Here is an 18,420-nt window from a genome sequence, read left to right as displayed (position 1 = left end):
TCTGCACCATATAGGCTCTGACCTGAGAATGAGGCTCCCAGAGCGAATCCCACGTCGGCTTGAGACGCTTTACCTTCGGTTGCGCCTCAACGCATCACTTACGAACTCCTACCGACATCGCCTCGGTCAAACCACAAACACTTCATTGAATAACTGTGGTTTGCCAGAAACTGTTGAACCGACCTTTAATTTAGAGTGCCCGGCATACAGCCAGGAAAGTAACCACCTCGCCAAGGAGATCGAGTGCCTCAACAATAGATTTATATCCTTTTTTGAAAGCTCTTCTTGGACCATGGCCATCTACATCATCCCAGCGAACAGTATTAGATGCAGTGTCTGATTGATTATTTACACGGCATCGGCATCGCAGAGACAATGTAGAACTATACATCGTCATCCTGTGAGGCCTCCTAGGCTTTTAGGTAACCCACCGAACGCTCCATGTTACCTTATTTTTTACCTCTTCCCTTTTTCCCCCTCTCTTTCGCCCTGCTTCCTTTAGGGTCTTCATTCCCTTCGCCCCATCCCCGCAGAGTAGCATGTAGGCGAATACATGCCAGCAGGCCTCTCTGCTTTCTTCTAATAAAAAGCTATCTCTCTCTCTCTCTCTCTCTCTCTCTCTCTCTCTCTCTCTCTCTCTCTCTCTCTCTCTCTCTCTCTCTCTCTCTCTCACCAGTTACTATGCTTTCAGTACTGGCCCACGATACGGAGGCCATATTTAGTCCATGAAGCGGGAAATTTGAATGTTCTACATTTCATGCGTTTTGTTCGGTTAAAAAGCGTTATGGTGGCTAAAATTGAGCTTAGCATGTTACCAAAGGCTAATTCTTTCAGACTGAACAAGGCTGTGTTAAGTCCTCATGGCTACTTTAGGATTAAATAAGAAAACATCAACAAGCAGGTTCTTTTTTCACAGAAATTGGTGGCCTTGAGAAAGCGAACCATTAAAGGGGCCTACGGACAAAACACAAGTTTGGTTCATTCGAAAGATTGCCTGGTTAGAATCATACTGACACCACTTTTAACGCACACTTCGCTCAAATAAGCTACATCATTAGGGAAAAAATTGCATGGCCAAGCGATGCACTAGCTCGTTTCCTGCAACAGAACATATGATGTCATATGAGCCCCTCTGTGTGATTGTCTGAGGTAGGCAAAAGCAGACGCAAATTAGGCACGGCTTACAAGCTTGCCGAACGAGCTATTTGCGCCTAAATGTAATGCCTATTCACTTTATAACAGTAAGAGCGGTGCGGTAAACTATGAAAGTTACGAAAATACACTGAAGCATAGAAGTACCGATGCGTAGTGCTGTTGGTACCGTCGCACTATGCTTGTTTTAGCTGCACAGTTGTCTTACACGGCACTGGCCGATTGGTGTAGGTGACGTTGTCTTACGTGAACCTGTTTGTCGAGAATGCCCCATGTTTCAAGAAACGATTGCTTTCTACAGTAACAAAAACAAGCCAGCTTCAAATACGGTCAAAAACAAAGCAACGGCGGACAACGGTTCGTGGATGAGTACAGTAGCGCCATCTGGGAGGGCTGACAGCAAGCAAGGCTGCAGAGCGCAATGGCGCAGTGGAAGTCCGTTTGAGTATATGCACTTGTGACTTCATTGCTGACGTTACAAAAACCCACGGTTTGGCGGGAGGATCAAAACTTTAACCTAAATTGATTAATTTCTCAGTGAATACGGCATCATTTGCTACCGGACCAGCGCTGGGGGCATTATAAAAGGAGGAGTCTTTCAATAAAACAAACTTGTATCTTGTCTGCATGGCCTTAAAGGGTCCATGAAGAGAAAATACAACTTTGTTTAACTTTAAAGAGTTGGGCTTCAGTACCTCACTCCGCTCCATTCCGGCCACGAAAGACATTTTTTAACCGATAAAAACGCAAGAAGTACTTAGCAACTTTCAAATTTCGCGCCACAGTGACGTGTTATCGGCGCGAGTGACGTCATATGGGCCAGCACTAAAAACATAATTTTCAGAGGGTTGGGTGCACATTAGCATTCAAGTGATCCGATCAAACGGAACCAGCGGCTCCACTACAATCGTCCAGTCATGTGTCCTGGCGATTGATTAGTTCAGCCGCCGTCAATCGCCCAAACAAGATTCTATGACGTCATAGAAAAGTTGCTGGAAACGGGCTAGCGAGTCGCCACAGCTCCGCACGTTTTCTTTAATATCTCCGTTATTTTTTGGAAGTTTGCGATGAAATCGGTATCATTTTTATCAGGACAAAGCAGCCTTTCTAATAAAGCAAACTTGTATTTTGTCTTCATGGCTACTTTAAGCACAACTCACAAAGCGCATGGTAAGAATGTTACACGATCCGGGGTTCAGCTTTACCGCAATGCACTCGAGCGGCACTCTGAGCCAATCCAGTGGCTCAGCTTCTCCACAATGCACTCAAGTGACAATCTGAGGTCGTCGCGTGTTCGAGCTTTGCCGCAATGCACTCAATGGACCAATTCATGCTGCCAACGATGCAATTTAGGCGTATGACTATGTCGAGCATACGATGTGGCTCAAAATGTTCGCTCTGTGCTGTGGCGTCACGCAATGGAAGGTCCTCATAGCTCAGTGCCATAGCGCAGTTAAAGGGACCCTGCAACCATTTTTCAACCTTTTTTTTTAAATTTTAAATGCTTGCAGAGCAGAGTCACCCAACACACCCAGTACTTAGATTAGGGGGTCGCAAAGTACCTCAGCCAAAAATTACTGCTATATGCCCATCAGATAAATTGTAAACTCACTCAAAAGATTTTTCTCTCTTTCCCGGTCTTGACGTTCTTCGACGGCTCGAATTACGTCACTGAGGACATGTAGCAGCTGTTGGCCGGTTTTTTCTTCAGTTGCAGCAATGAACGCTTCTCGGTACCAACTTTAAAAATAAAGCCACAAAAACAAAGCAGAAACGGAAGGCGTATCTGGTGCGACGAGCAAATCACGCAGTGCCGCTCCGTGCTGGTGATGACTGTAGCTTTCGCAGTGCTTCCAGACGCGAAGAAAAGAATGAAAGCGTTTATTAAAAGTGTTGCCGGGTCCCTTCAACATTTCTAAGTCAGGTGATATACACGTTGCTGTCATTCGCCAAATTTGCTTTGTTTCGGCTTTAATTGGTCGATTGAGTTTATTACAGTGAAGTTCAACCGCGGGATGACCTCGGAGTGCCACTCGAGTGCATTGTGGCAGGGCTGAGCCCCTAAATTGCGTCAGAGACAAATTGGCGTCAATGTGCCATTAATGAAGCAGTTGTCGCAAATGGCAAGTGGCTAATGACGATTCCGGCTCCGTGCAGCTCCCCGGGAACGCGTGACCCGACCTTTGTTTTCACGCTTGATTTGGCTACTTCGAGTTTGTAGTATGGCAAATACTTGCACGGATGAGCCGTTCCGCGGTTCAGGGAACATTCTTGTGACATCATGCATTACGGCTTGTAACAACACCGAAGAAAGAAAGAAAGAAAGAAAGAAAGAAAGAAAGAAAGAAAGAAAGAAAGAAAGGAAGAAAGAAAGAAAGAAAGAAAGCTCGCGTCGTCGTGCAAGACGACGACGCGAGCAGATACGCGGCTCATTTCCTGTTTTTTTTTTTGTAACGGTAACACCACCGTGAAGAATTGTCTCTAAGCCACGTTCCCTCGTGCTAAAATCAGCAAAAGTATATCTGCCTGCCAGCTTAGCACTTCCATGCGCTCAAGCAATCATCGCTCAATTGATTCCCGCGCCACTTTGAAATTCAAAACATCCCCTTCGTGAAGTCCCGACATCGCAAATTGCCAAACCACGCTTTGTTTCAGCTGAGAATCCTAACGGCAACGTGGCAGTTATTTTCAAAAGCTGTAAGCCGTCGTTGACAGCTGTCAACAACTGCCCAAGCAATCTTCACAACTGATAAAATAAAGTCCCACTATTTATCGGCAAAATGGCGAACAAAACAATATTTCGGAAAACAATATCCAGCTTACAGCTGCGCAACAAACTCCCCACCAAATTCGCAGTTCGTAACCTCGCGAAGACTACAACTACGGGTAAGCGCGGAGGTATAGGAACCAGTGTTGTAGCCAGACTACTTCTCAGGGAGAGTCATACGCCAGCGATAAAAAATGAAAAGAAAGAGAGCCCGCAACTAAAAAATATCTCAGCCATTTTACTGCTTTAATGAAGCCGAAGGGCTAGTCGTTTCGTTCACTGTAACATCTGCTAGAAATACGCGTGCAAACAGGGCTTTGAGGAACCGTTTTTGTCAATAAACCCACGCTCTTCTGTTACGAGACATTTGATAATGTTACAAGACATTTGATACGCTCGCTGTAAAGGGTACGAGAGATGAGCTGTGAGTCGGGATTATCATCAAGGAGGAAAGATGAAGAAGATGCTGACGGAGACGCGCGTGTAGTTCGGTCCCTCGCTTGAGCGGCGCTCTCTCATAGCGTGCCTTCTATAACCGACCAGTGTAGCGCGTATCAATATTTTCGTTTTTAAATTCTTACTTATGAATGTGGTGTGCGCATATCGTGGAAGAAGAAAAAAAAAACCCGAAAGGAGGGTAGGAATGCAGCACTCAGAAAATTTCGGAGGGTGTTCTGACACCGAACCCCCCCCCCCCCCCCCCCCCCGGCTACGCCTCTGATAGGAACGTAGTGCTGATAATGGGCATTGCCGCTGTTTGCTGAGAAAAGTATTGCGCGTATTAAGGGTGAGAAATGGGATCGGGTGAAAGTTGGTGTCAAAATCTACTCATAGCCACCGAAGCAATTTCGTCCCTCGTCACAGCCAAACGAGCCCGAAGTGTGGTCACGTGATCAGCGCCCCTTACCAATGCCAAGGACCTCCAGGAACACAAAGAAGCCTTCAGTTCACCCCCCGCACCCAACGACTGCATTGTCCGCCGACAGCGTGGGAATCCTAGCGCTTTAATTTCCTTCCCTCGCTAGGTATCCCACTAATTTTCTCCTTGTTCGTCGCAGCGACGTTTCCTGTCCTGCGTAACCGTCCACACGCAGTTCGCTTTTATATTTGCGCTAATCCCACTGTCGTCGTCTCCCGCACCACCCTCAAAGTCATTGCTGCCATATCTTATCGTCATTTCATCTCCGCCAGCAGGCTCCACTAATGAGGGGGGCCCAAACTGCGCCTCTAATTGCACGAATCTCCCGCGGTTCGCAAGAAGAAAAAGAAACGAGACCAAGGGGAGCGGCGTCCTTGTACAGTCTCCTCATCGTCGCGCCAGTTCAGCCTCTCACAGAGCGGGGACCACTTTCACTACCCGCTGAGCGCAGAACCGCAACAAGACTACGAAACGGAGCAGCAAATAGCCCGAAGGAGAGAACTGGTTTTTGATCAACACAGAGGCAGCGAGGAAGCGAGATGCTGTGAGGAACCGCGCATATCCCAACAGACAGCGCTCTTAAAACTGGATCACTCCTCCAGCGTCGATCGGAAGGGGCTAACTGATCTGTAGGAACTGGAGGACCACTGATTAAAGGTGTCACGTACGTTAACATGTTGCCTAAAAAGGGCGCGAAATTTGAAAGACCCAACTCCAGGCCTTCCATAAGCCCGGTGGTGCTGCGCGAAAGAGGGAGAGGGCGGCGTGTCTTCTCGCCCCGTACGGTTTTTCTTCTCCCCTGACGTAACCTGCAGGAAAAAATGATTCTTCAGAAGGTTACATCGGGGGGTCCTCGCTTTCGAGAGGGGGGCGCTCGCTAGAAAAGGACCATCTCCAGCGAGCGCGCAGCAGGCGAGGGGTGCAGGGCCGACCGCAAGTGGTCGTAAAAGCGGAGGGGAACGCCGAAAAAAGCAGCAAAAACGACGAAACCATAACGGCGTCCCAGTACAAACTCCTTTTTCCCGCTTTCCACCTGCCCTCCTCCTCTTCCCGCTGGGAACGTCCTCTCCGCCGCGGCGTAGCGTAGCGTGTTCCGTCTTCGTCGCAGCGCGCATTCGTTTAGTGCGAGGAAGAGGTCCAGCTACAAATCCAGGCCAGCAGCGGCAGTAACGCAGCAAGGCTGGCCGGCCGAACCGGCTCGTTCGCTTTTCCGCCGGCGTCCGTTGATCGCTACACGCTCTGCCCTGATCGCAACCTCCGCGCGGAGGGGCGACAGCGACTCGGCCCTCGGGGACTTCGGCGACTCTACCGTGCGCTTGGACGGCGATGCTTCAGCGATGAAGCGAGGTGAACTGGCTCGGTGACCGTCACCACGTGCGCTTCCGTTGCGTGCTTAGAGATCCTATTTGTGACGACTTAGAAGGAGGCTAACGGTGTGACAATACTGTAAGCCAGTGCTGTTCCGCGCCGGGAGTTGTGTTGCCTTTTGGCGCTGTTGTACGACGGAGGAAGAGGATTCGACCTGGGTTTGACCGGAGAGGCGTCGTGACGGAAGAGTTCGCACAGCAGATGGCTCGTCCGTCTCTTACGAGCGGTTCCTGAGGTGAGAATTCGCTCGGGTTGTCGGCCTGGGGTGGGCGGGCCGAACACGCGCGCAGCTGTTTCGGCGGCACCCACGTGGTGTGCAAACGCGTGGTATGACTGCGACGGCTGTCGACCTATTTCGTCCTTTGCCGCCTCGCGCTTCTCTGCGTTGTTGTTTGGCATTGAATTTAAAAAGAAAACGTTTACCCACATGCTCCAGTACAAAGGTCATTAGATTTGTGTACTAAACCAGGTATTGTCAGTACAGCCTTGTGCTCGCATAACAGCATCAAGGACCTGGTGGAGACTAATGAGACTGTTGCTGTTGTGTTAAGACCATCCGCTCTGAATGCTTTAGAATAACTTTGGACCGGGGAAGAAGACTACATAGTTGTCGACTCATACCGTAAGGCACACCGTGCCAATGAAGCAGGGGAGGATTTTTTTGACGCTACTGAAGAATATTTGTATCCGGTGTCACTAAGCAGAACCTTAAAATGTCAACCATGGCATGCTAGGGTGTTGCTAAAATGCGCTGATTATAGAGCTATAGGTAACTGCTTCCGTGGGCGTAAACGCTACCGATAGTTGGTAGCGTCGTGCAGCGCTGTACGATGTCACGTTAAGATGCCAATGCGCTTGACGGTATATCTCCTGGCAGTTCTCTTGTCATGACGTCGTTCCAGTGAACGACGGGCCTAAATGGGAGATGTAACTTTCTGGCGACTAACTCTTCGCAAAGCAGAGACGCGGTGTGTGATGTATACGTATAGATAACACAGTCAGTCCGCAGTGAGTACGGGAAGAGGATGTAACGGAAAGCTATAAACACGACCAGGACGCAGAGACCAACAGAACGTCTCAGGTTTTGGAAGCTTTCATATGTTGTGCGTTTGTTCTACGTCTTTAATCCGGAGCCCTAAATTAATCCGGAGCCCTACACTACGGCGCGCCTTATAACCGATGTGGTTTCGGCGCGTTAAACCCCATAATCAATCAATCAATCAACGTCTTCCAAAGAGAGGAGAGAAGACACCGATTTTTGAGACCGGTGATAATGTAGCCCAGGCAGATCCCCCCTCGACAGATACGGGCTGTCGTCTTCAGGGGCATCACCATTCTCGAATTGTTTGATAGTAGTAAGACTCCTTGCATAAAGGCCGAAGGCGGGCACGCAATGTTTTTCGGTATGGAAAGTCTGTATTTCGGAGTGCTTTTCGCTTTCTTTTAACAAGTAGTGCCATTCCTCCGCATTCTGAATTCTGTTGCTCTACCACTGTTTAGTTCGAACTCGTTTTGCGTCCACGTTCAATTATCATTAAACAGTTACTACATTAAACAGTTACTTGCGTGCGACTACAGGTCGCTTACACAAGTTACTTTCGCTTCAAGATGAAAGAGGCCGCTTGCCTTCAGCACTCTTTGTGGCGTGCGCGGTGACTTGGCCCACGTATTATGTGAATGTACGCGGTAGAGAGCAGCTAGGACGTCCCTTTTAGTGTCCTTGGGCCTTCCGATTTCTAGAGGACTAACTTTAGGTGATGTATTAGGCCCTTGGTCTAACTTTAAACGAGCATGTCGAGTAACAAAAGCTCTATTGTCTTTCCTGCGAAGCACAGGACTTGATCAGACTCCCTGAAGAGGAATTTATTAATGAGCGTATCATCGTCAACATAGCCATCATCATCATCACTTCATCGATTTCTTTCTTTTTTTTCATAGATCTGGTGTAGCAAGCTAGGCGCCTTGGCCAGGCTAAACTCACCAGTATGATTAAAGACTATTCTCTCTCTCTCTCTCTCTCTCTCTCTCTCTCTCTCTCTCTCTCTCTCTCTCTCTCTCTCTCTCTCTCTCTCTCTCTCTCTCTCTCTCTCTCTCTCGCTAGCTCAAACGATTTTCCTCTCAAATTTCCCGGCCTTGGCGTTCTTCGACCGCTCGAATTACGTCCCTACAGCGATGTCGCGGCAATTCACCGGCTTCCCTCTAGCCGCAACAATGAACGAAATCATTCAATAGCCACTTAAAAAAGCCACAAAAGTAAAGCAGAAACGGAAGGCGGATATGTTGTGACGAGCAAATCACGCAGTGCCGCTCCATGCTAACAATAACCCGACGGGAAGAAAGACTGAAGCGTCTATCGGAAGGGTTGCTGAGTCCCTTTAATGTGTCGAGTATATCGGCAACCTCTTGCGGAAAGGTTTATTAACAAAGTTGAATTGAACGATTAGCATTGGAAGCCCCGAAACGGTATCAGTCGCCATCATCGATAACGGTAAAACCTCGGCGAACTTTCCCGCAACGGCGACGTTGCACTTTGAGCGAAGAAAAATTCCGCGGCATCATTTCCAACGCTATAACTGCGCTAAGCCGCTACGGCTGAATAAATGACATCAGCCTGTGACACGCCACCCTCGCCTTTCCACGTGAAAGACATTCTTCCGAGCTGTCTTTGAATGTCTTCCGGTTTTGTAGCCATTCCTTCACGCTGCGTTATCCACTCACGTTCCGCTAGGAAAAAAGAATAGTTGTGCGCCTTAAAAAAAAAAAAAAAAGAGGAAACAGCCGTCGTGCGGGCGGGCGTTGTTCTAGGCGACGCAAAAAAGCAACAATACCGGCGGCGAGACTCCTCGAGAGTTTCAGTCGCGTCTGACGAGCTTCGCTTCCGCGCGGTAGGAGCAAACCAGATGCTTGTACCTTTCTTTTTTTCTTTCCTACGAGTTGTTTCCACAAATTCCTCCGTTGCTGGTCGTTCTGGAGAGACGGTATTATTGTCACACTTAAAGCGAGGAAAAGGGAAATAGTAGCAAGAAACTCGCTCAAATGGCTACCGCTCCGTCCGACGGGATCACCTTGCCGGGTTTACGCAGCACGATCGTGCGTGCTTATACGTATTATTTGATTCTACAAAGCATTTGGGGTATTCCATGACGGTGCTGTATACTCTGTGTACGTGTTTTCAGGCCTCTGAAGATAACCTTTGGAAAACAGCGCTGCTGTGTCAGTGATTGTACGAAGTTCTTGTTTTGTTTAAAAGCTAGCACTAAAAATACTTTGGTTCAATAGAAGGTTGCTCAAAACGGGCGCGCAGAACGCATCAGCCGGCAAATTCAGGTGATATTGAGAATTTTCGTTGGGTTGCTCTGTTTGAATACGAAAGTGTCGCTTGCAAATGTAAAAACTCAAGTAGTATTCTTTGAGAGAGGAAGTAACTACAACAATATTTTCTTGGTACGAAGATCTCCCGCTGCAAGCACAAAGTAATTGACGTCAATTGTTTTCGCTGTCATAACTCGAACATCGTTGACTGTTAGAGGTACATACTGTCGTTTGCTCTTAGCGGAATATTTTTTTACAGCACGAGAAGATGGATTATCTCCCAACACGCTCAAAAATGTAGCGGTCAGCTTTCTGAAGGAAGTGCTATGTTGGACGTGCAAGGCACTATAGACGCCAGCAAGGTGTCGATAGGTAATTCGCGAGTCTGGTGAAAATCTAGTAAGCAGAACACCTGATTGAGGAGCGCGGAATTGTCTTTGCTACTGTACCTTTAAACATCATGCCACAGGGAACAGTGCAAAATCGCTTACAAGAAGAAGCGGACGATTCATTAAAACAATAACAAAATCATAAAGAGAAATCGGCATCGCATCGAGTTTAAAGGCGGCACAAGCTACTGTTTATGTTCAATTTATTCTTGAACAGAATTATGCGCGCCCCTCGATTTGACGTCTGCTGTTTCGAGTGTGATCGCGGCTTAATCCAAGCACGTTAACAGAAACTGGTTGTGAAGCTATCTTTATGATCTCCTCAGCTATCAAGCAATTAATTAACATTTGTTCTAACTAATCCTTGGTCGTAGCGATATATTAACGTATTTTTTTATGGACCGTTGAGAGCTTTTGAAGGCGCATGCAGGTATCGATTTGCATATGACAGCGTGGAGTGCTCAATGAAATACTGCACGGATTTGGTGCTTGTGGGTGTTGTTCACTCGCGCAGTTGGCGCATGCTTCAGAGCCCGAGCACGTATGCGTCTTTGTTATGCAAGTTGCCAATACAGACTCACGTCAGCGGCGCAAGAAACGGTGCTGGCAGACGATTTTCTCAAGATCGTCTGCCGGCGCCTGGACAACAAACGGCAATTGAACGTAAGTGGGTTTGGAGCAGTTGACCTTGGTTTTGAGCGGAGTGTAGTGGCTCGCACACCCTCGACATTGTACACAATTTTACTACTTCACTTTATTACCAGTAGCAGAAGCAAAAACTTTATCAATAGAAATGGGGCGCTATAATGCAAAACAGCGTTGTTTGTTCGACTTCACTCGCGAAAGGACACTCTTGTATATGTGCCAAACCAGTCCGGCTTGGCAGGTAGCGAACACCTCGTTACAATATCATTCGGCAGTCATCAAGAGCAAATGAAAGGGACCTCCACGCGGTGTTAAGTTCCTCTTTATTCTGTTCAGATCCCAGGAGCGACGAAAGAACCTGTTAAAGCGCTTTCATTTATGACGCATTCAGCAGAAAATAAAAGCAATACTTCTGAACGCTGAGAATATGAATAACTGTATACAGTCAGATCTCGTTACGGCGAACTCCACGTAACGAATTTCTAAAATTTACAAATATCTTAGGAATCCCCAACAGATTGCCTATATTTTCAATGAAAAGTATTTCAGAACTACGAATTTTAATATAGCGCGTATTTCAGAATAACGGATGTAATTTATTTTCCCAATTGCAATCGAGGAATACGTGCACGCATTCCTAATCGGTCGTGCGTGCTGCACGCGCTAGAAGAAAATAAGTGATTTCTTCGAACAAAGCAGCTTTGAAGTGAGCGCAACATTTTAATTTGAGGTTTTGCCTGTCCGCGCCCGCGTTTACTGCTACGTACGTCATTTTCATTTCGTAGTTTGAGCACTGGTTTATAACGGCCGGTTTTTCATTACAACGATATTTCAAAATAACGAATGATTTCCGGCGATCCCGCGTGATTCGTTATAACGAAATTTGACTGTATACTGGATCGCGTTCCCGAAACGTAGAATTCAGCGCCGTCACCGCGGATTGAAGTCGCGCCGCATGCAGCACTTGATTTCTGATAGCGTCAAGAACCAATTGCGTAACGTGTGTGGATGTGTCAGCGCTTTAGTTGGCTCTTATGAAACTTGGATGTGGATGCATCCTGTGGTGAAGGCGAAAAACTACATGCAGCGTTCACAAACACGACGTAATTATGAGGAAACACCCACGTAAAAAGAACATTTAAAATGTGATTACAATTCCTTTACAGAAGGACGGACCTTAATCGTAATTGAACTTCAGAGCGCGTTAAACACCGAATTTGAATTTGTGTCGAAAAATAGGTGGAGGAAGAGTAAACGTTTAATCGAGCAGCCAGTGTTGTTGGGTTGACCGCCAGGTGGGGCACCTTCTCAGTCCAGGACAGAGGTCTTGGCGGCCTGTCTCGGCCTGTCTACCGGATGTTGTTGGTGATCCGGGTTGGAGCTGGTCAACCGACCATCCGACTTCTCAAATGAGGTGTTTTGATTTGGGGCAAGGGTTGGACTGTGGCGGCACTCCCACACCATGTGGTAGAGAATGCGTGGCTCTATGCAGAATTTACAAGTGCATGTGTTTGTGTTTTTCTGGACGTGTTTGTCTGGAGCTGTCTGTCGATGACCTTGTCTCCGCGAGACATGTTGGGATGTGGAGGCGGAAAGGTTCTTCGTCCCTAGCGGTAATGTGCCAGGATGTCACTGTACCTTCTGGGGATTATTTCTAGTGTTGGGCTCATGGAAGGACTGGCTGATATCTCAGAAGGAGGCGCCCGTCAGGCGTGACAATTTTTTCCAGCAAGCCTAAAATGTGGCGGGGACGCTAAAAGGGTGGCGCGTGGTTTTGGTATGTTACCTCATCATTGATCACTACACCGCGCCTGCCACCACTTCGTAGGAGTTCAGGCGGCGCCAATTTCAAGAACGCTGCAGAAACGCCGTTCGATTGCGCAACTGACATGACACTTCGAACGCACAGTCACGCTGCAGCTTTACATTACGGGTCAAATGTGCGGGGGAAATTAGAGTCAGACAAATTGTCTGTTTTGAGGGACTCAAGGAACTTTCTCTTGAGTGATGCAGACTGCCTCCTCGCATTTTCTCGTACTCTTGTAACCCCCCTCCCCCTGTGCTTCTAAATTTCGTTAGAAACTCAGTTGGCTCACAAAAATACACAAAAAAAACACAAAAATATTGAGGGATGACCCCACAGTGGTGATGAGAATTGCAGCATCCGCTGGTGCTATTATCAATTGATTAATTAAATGACTGGTTGTGTGATCGATCGGTTTTTATTGTTGACGCAGTGTACTTCATAGGTAGAAATTACGCGATTGATTAACCTTTTTTAAGCCTCGTTAAATTCTGTTTTGTCGATATCTAAATGGCGAGCTGAGGACGTTTAGCTACACGGTGTACAATGCTATTGTTTATAATAATAATAATGATGATGATGATAAGTATTCGTAACTACGCCATACGTGAAGAAAGCAACAGTCACGTCGTTGATATGCGATTCTGCGAACAATCTTGCTTGGTCCAGTTGGTGCGTTGGGTATTCCGTGCTCACTAGTTTCGATGCAAACGCCAGTTATTTACCTCAGTGATGTAGTTCACTGAGGAACTCATTTACTCCAAAAATTGCATTCGGATGCTTAGTCTTCCAGCCATATGGGAGCTGTTCTTGGTCAATTATTCTCCCCATGGCATGGCGTAACAACTGACCCAGAGTGTAGGCGCCGTTCGGCCACTTACAGCGACCGTATCTCGGGTGCCACCCTGAGGGAGGCGGAACGCATTACATACAACGCGGACGGTTCGGGCGGCCTGAATTAGCACCGAAGGTCGTCTCGTCGGAAGCGGCGACAACCTTGAGACGCTTCTGCAGTGTGTATACGGATCCCTGAAATGGAGCTACCGCGGGAAAATTCGAGCAGCCTGGTCGTATTCGGCTGTCACCGCTCAGGTTCTTTATCGATCGTTGGCGTTGAAGGATGACTATAAACGATACCTTTATACAGAACATTATATCATTATCGGTGCAGCAACAAACATAATTTATTCCTGATGGAATTTCACTTCATGATTAGAATTTGTTGAGACAAAAAAAAAATACTTTACCAAACCTTCCTAAAAAAAATGTTGACAGAAGCGCGAGAGCTTGTTCACATCAAAACTGCGTGGAAAGGGCATCAAAACCTTCGCTGAAAGTGCATAGAATTGATCGTAAAACTTTCAAAGACCCAAATCGCAAACGAAAAACGAACCCATGCGACGATTTTTCTCGCACCAAGTAAACGCATCTGCGGAACGATCTAAATGTATAAATGCATACCAACGCGTGGGTTATGAGATATAGGTACACTACTGCACTCGGTATTCATGATACATGTGTGTATTGTCTTATCTATAACCGCACCTTTTCCGCGATTTTCGAGTACCGGTTTTGACACAATGAAAGCACGTTTTCGCGCGCTCGTCGTATGTCCAGAGATCTTATCAGAGCTTTTCGGTCGACCAACCGGTCTATGCGGAAATTCATTAATTTTTAACAGAACGACGTTGATCCCACAAAGAAAGCTTTCCCTTTAACAAAGCTAAACTGTTGGTTAAAGATTTATTGGCGAATTTTTAAGGACGCCTAAACACGTCGACCATCTCCCTCGCAAACTTCACGTTTAGACCGACGCGCACTCCGGCGTCGGAAGTCCACAACGCGGCGTTTCTCGCACGCTTCTCGTGAACAGTGCCAATTGTGCTTTGCGCTTAACTTCGTCTGAGTGGTCCAGTTTTCTCGCTTTAGCAGCAGCATTGCCATTACTTCGCTGCTTTGCCTGGCCACCAGTTTCGGCCTTTCGTCTCCGTCATTGCCATTCCTTCATTTTTTCCCGCTCGGCACTGGCTGCACAATCGATTCTACAACGCGAACAATCGGAGAATTACGTATTCTAATAAAAAAAACGCCATTACTCTCAATTACGTACTCATGTTTGCGCCAAATATGCCTCAAGTTTCCTTTGCACAGAATAATGTGGAGATATATGAGATGGAGGCGAAAAGCAAAAACGCCCGTGTGTACGAGATTTCGGCGCACGATAAAGATCCCCGGGTGGTCAAAATTAATCCGGAGCCCTCCACTACGGCGCGCCTCATCGCCTGCGTTGCGTCGGCGCGTTAAACCCCACAATCAAATCAATCAATCAGATATATGAGTCATGGACTACCATAGCTCATGAGCCATTAGCCATGGAAACTTGGAGCCTCACTAAAAGGGTTCAGTTAAGTTGAGGACGACTCAGCGAGCAATGGAACATAAGATGATGGGTGTAACATTAAGGGGCAAGAAGAGAGCGGAGTGGATTAGGGAACAAACACGTGTTAAGGACATATTAGTAGAAATTAAGAACAATTGGACGTGGGCAGGGCATGTAATGCGAAGGCAAGATAACCGTTGGTCATTAAGGGTAACAGAGTGTATCCCTGGAGAAGGCAAGCGTGGCAGGGGGCGGCAGAAGGTTAGATGGAAAGATGAGATCAAGAAGTTTGCGGGGACAAATCGGTCGCAGTTAGCACAGGACCGGCATAATTGGAGATTTATGGGACAGGCCTTTGCCCTGCACTGGGCGTAGACAGGGTGTTGTTGTTGTTGTTGTTGTTGTTGATGATGATGATGATGATGATGATGATATGAGCCATGGCAGCTTTAGTACTTTGGAACAGTCTAGCATGTAAATACCTCGTTCTCAATCATTCTTTCACCCCTGTTTTGGTCGGGCGGTTCAATCGAGTGTCAGACAAACAGACCACAGTTGCTGTGTTAAGATAGCCCAAGAAAGGCTATCGTCCTTAACAGTGCGTTGAACTGTCGACTCCTTAACAAGGCAACAAGCTGTGTGGAATGGTCCAGCCAACATCTTGCCGCGTTCGTGCGGACCTTTCGTGTGCGTGGCCCCCATAAAGCCGAAAGTACGTTAGCAGCCACGCTGAGGACACAGCGCGAGTGCCCTCGCTTATCTTATCACTGCTATGGCTCTAAAAGTGGATTGAGCCGTACTCCTGAATACGACCCGGATATTTTTGTTAGGTGCACATTGGCCTGGAAGCTGTCATGACAGTTGCGTTGTATCTAAAGATTCGCGCTTCTGTTTGCTCATAAAAGCAGGTAAGGTAACCCGAACTTCACCTTGCGAGGCCTAACTGCTCATGTAATTTATAAGTCTGTCTGCGCTCTAATCTGATTACAAGTTCAAGCTATACTGTGGCGAGGTAACATTTTGGACTAGTTGATTTGTGATTGATAAGGGAAAAAGGAATAACGGGGACAGTAAACGTTATTCATCAACAACAACAACAACAACAACAACAACGTGGCCGAAGGAGAGAAAGACACAAGACGAGCTTACTCCGGCTACGTGGACACTCCAGCGCACTTGCCTGCCCGCATTACTTTCCACCCGGGCTGCTAGTGTCCGAAACAACATCCTTGCGTCGCCTTTGGTTGTTGAAAGTGGCCACTTTCTCCATCGGAATGGTAGACAGCGGCCCATGTAAAGCCTGCAATGTTGAAGGAACAAGGGACAATGCTTTGGGTTAATGTCCCGGGTACAGATACCTAAGGCAGCACGCATTCGGGAAGATGATAAGACTCAGCAATGTCTCTTATCACACGGGGCTAAAACGACTAGACCATGATCACGTTTGCCACCGTAGCAAAGGCAAACAAAGCGCTCTTCAAGCTGTTTGAAGTACACTAGCTACTCTGGCCGCTTTTGGAAGCATTGCTGAAAGGAATACAGACACGTGTTATGGTTTTATTTTTTAATTTTTTTGCTGATATGGGTGCCTACCTGCACACTAATCGTAGAACGGCACATTAGATGGTCGGTCGCAGCGTAAATATATATTTTTCAGCCTTGTTTATTTGTGCCAGTTTCGATTATACCATACGAACACCGAGGCTGCCGTCATGACGGGAGTCTGCTCACGACATCAATGTAGTCGTCGCACCATGGCCAGTCTGGACGCGCGTGCTTCGTGACCGGTTGTGGTACCACGGGCCACGGCAGCATGACGTCAGTCCCAAAACTGTGACGTCATGCACAAGGCGAAGCAGCGCGCGCCAACAGCAGCCAGCACGTTGGCTTCGTCACGAGAGCCTTGACGTCGGCAGTGTGAGGGCGAGGCGCTCATCATATCATGCTGATGCCGAAAAGGTATTCTTTCCGAGCTTTCTGGCGGGTGCAAAAATTAATACTGGTTTAAAATGCGTTATACTGAAAGCTTACGGTGAAACCTTCTGTGAGATATCTCCATATTCAAAGGAAGCTTTTTGTGGGCATCTTAGAAAGTCTGTCTGGTTGGGTCAAACTTGTATAAGAGGCAAATACGCCAACCAAGGGCGTCTTACACAGCCACCCCTGATAAAGGAGCTGAGTAGGCTCCGAAACGTCGGCACCGCTTTCAATAAAGGACGCTCTTTACCTTGGTATCTCAACTTTGACATTTCGTGTCAATGCTCCTTGAAATGTAGGCACCTTTACGTTCAGGCTTTTGTGTATTTTGTTTCCTTTTCCTCCTCTTCCTTATGGTCTGTTCTTTTTATTCTTATTTCTCTTCCGCGGAGTGTGCTAGCAAACGCGGCACTCTCGTCTGCTTACAGAATAATTTGCTGATGGCCACTTGATACATGGTACCTCAATGTCAAGGTTGGTCTGGAGCCCTCCACTCCGGCGTGCCTCATTGCTCATTGCCCATGTGTATATCTTCGGCGCGCTAAACTCCCAAACCTCGATATTGAAATGTTAAAAAAAATACAGATGAGGGGACGTAACGTTGGATTCACACGACCCACGCTCGGCGTAGTTACTTTTCATGCCTTTCCTGTTATCCCCTCTTTCTAGCTCTCCAAACATCATTCTGATCATTCTCATCGTATCACTACGCTTCTCTTCCTCGTGAATCCCATGCGTTGATGAAGACGAGAGCAATGGTGGTGACGTGTCCACAAATACGACAGCGGCAACGACAATGGTTAACAGCTTCCTGGCCAATATCCTGCGCAAGTAACAGTCACTGTGATAATTCGCGATAATTACTGATTTAAATTTAACTTCTTCGTCTGTCTTCCGATCGACGTAGAGGCGACTATTGCTGCGCCGTTGATTCTTTTCGCGCCAGGCTGGCTACGCGTCGACATCAGCGCAGCGGCAATTACGACGGTTAACGATAACCTTCTTTGCCAATCTCTTGTGACAACGAAGACGACGAATGCAATGACGATTACAGTTCCTGCTACTGGCGGCCCACTCGTTACAAGATGGCGGTCGTAATTGTGATTGTTGATAGTGAAATTGTCCAATATCCATGGATTCGTAGAGACGATGAGGACAATGATAGTGATTGTTTTATGTCTGGCGACCGACGAACGGACCTAGCGGGCAAACTTACACCGTTATCTTCAGACAACGCTGTGTCAACAGCTGCGCTTAAAAAAAGGGGGCCGGAGGTTTCACGATTAAAGAGCAACTGTACAGCTCTAACGTAACTATTCTTGAATTTGTCAGATCTCAGCTCCCATCTGTTCATATATACTCGTACTGTACGGTTATAGGTTGTCACCGGCGGTCGTGATTCAAGCGATTTCCTATTTACCCCGCTGTTTTGGCACGGAGAAGGGGAAAACAAAAACTTGGATTGATGTCAACTTCCTCACCCAATTTGTTTACCGCGCACAAAAGAAACTGGCTGGAGCAAGTCGCCGTCGATGAATCACTGCCAGGAAGAGGCATCACGTGACCTTGCGACATGGCGAGGCCCTTCTTTGGCGAAACGATGCATTCTGGCGGGAACGACGCCTTCGGTCTGACCTAGCCTATCGCGGATACTTCTTTGATCCCGGAAATTACTTCTTTGCCGAGGGGCGCTGTATCTGGCTCTGT

The 18,420-nt window shown here is 47.3% G+C and overlaps 1 protein-coding gene across 1 annotated transcript in view; it reads left to right on the top strand.

Moving 5' to 3' along the window:
- The first annotated feature begins 5,631 nt into the window (after positions 1–5,631).
- The window catches only part of LOC144159124 (carbohydrate sulfotransferase 1-like), a 56,771-nt gene continuing 43,982 nt past the window's right edge, over positions 5,632–18,420 (top strand). The window contains exon 1 of the mRNA XM_077690419.1: positions 5,632–6,441. The gene's annotated coding sequence lies outside the window, so the exon portion shown is untranslated. The remainder of the gene's footprint in view (positions 6,442–18,420) is intronic.

This window comes from Haemaphysalis longicornis, unplaced genomic scaffold, assembly GCF_048455015.1.
Source record: "Haemaphysalis longicornis isolate Haplotype H1 unplaced genomic scaffold, Haemaphysalis longicornis Haplotype H1 scaffold_10, whole genome shotgun sequence".
Taxonomy (NCBI): Eukaryota; Metazoa; Arthropoda; class Arachnida; order Ixodida; family Ixodidae; genus Haemaphysalis; species Haemaphysalis longicornis.
The sequence above is the reverse complement of the archived record's forward strand: the minus strand, read 5'-3'. Positions and strand labels throughout refer to the sequence as shown.